The following is a 1,338-nucleotide window of genomic DNA, read 5'->3' as shown; positions in this document are numbered from 1 at the left end:
TGGCGCAATGGCTCGTGCCTGTAATCCCAGCACTTTGGGAGGCTGAGGCAGGCGGACTACCTGAGGTCAGGAGTTCATGACCAGATTGACCAACAGAGGGAGACTCCTTCTCAAAAAAAAAAAAAAAAAGAAAGAAAAAGGAATGTAAGGCCTTGATCAAACGGCTTTTCCAGCTGCCCTCCACACATTTCACCCAACACAGAGCTTGTTACAGCAAAAGGCCTGCGACGAGTACTGTCTGCTCCACTTGGCCTCGTAGCTCCAGCTCTCACTGTAGCTTGTAGACAGGCAGCACAAGCATGAAAGTATTGCTGTGTCTCAGTGATTATCACCACACACGGAACACTATCTGCTCTCCAGAAAAAGGCGTGCACGCACACACACACACACACAAGTTTTGCATGCACTTTGCACACAGTCTACAGACCTCCTCTGAATCAATGTGTACTCTCTGTATAAGACTTTCTACACACTAAAGTCCACAGTCCTTAATAGGAAGTTCTAAGCCATAATTGTTTGAGACTACCAAGGTTGCATTAACATGAAAGCCCCATAATATTTCAATATTTGTTGGTGGTTAAGTATATTAGGACAACATGCTAAATTTGGACTTATCCCACACTCCCATTTTCTCATTCTGACAAGTCTGGGGACTGCCCTCTCCACCCCATCTGCCTTAGACTCCCAGACATGCTGGCTATCTGGCTATAACCTAGAATTGACTCAGCAAACAAGCAAATGTAAATACTCATTGAATCTTTCTGGGGCCATTCCATGGAAACAGAAATATATTAAATTTTTCTGCTTTTGAGAAAACACTATAGGGCACATCCATGGGCAGATATATTTGGTGGCTCTTGGGCCCTCTGACATACACCCACTGACCATCCTCATCTATTTGCTTTCTGGCTTCTGATCTCTCTGACCCTAGAGTCTAGATTAAAGCCAATTGGATATTCACTTCCTGGTGTTTTCTTTTCTTTTCTTTTCTTTTTTCCACATTCGTCTGGCAGTTTCTGTCCTGGCTTCCCCATACTTGGGCTCTCCTATCTTGGATTCATAATTATATTTCTAGCCACTTTTTCTTTCTGACTCCTTTAGCTCTTCTTTTTCTTTTCTTTTCTTTCTTTCTTTTTTTTTTTTTTTACAATTATATTTGTATAAATTTAAGGAGGACAAATGCAGTTTTGTTATGTGGCTACGTTGCATAGTGGTGATGTTCAGGCTTTTAGTGTATCCATCACCCAAATGGTGTACATTCCACCCATTAAGTAATGTCTTATCCCTCACCCCTCTTCCACCCTCCCGCCCTTCTGCGTCTCCAGTGATTATTCCACA

This window comes from Colobus angolensis, unplaced genomic scaffold (genome assembly GCF_000951035.1).
Source record: "Colobus angolensis palliatus isolate OR3802 unplaced genomic scaffold, Cang.pa_1.0 Scaffold282, whole genome shotgun sequence".
Lineage (NCBI taxonomy): Eukaryota > Metazoa > Chordata > Mammalia > Primates > Cercopithecidae > Colobus > Colobus angolensis.
This window is presented reverse-complemented; position numbering follows the sequence as displayed.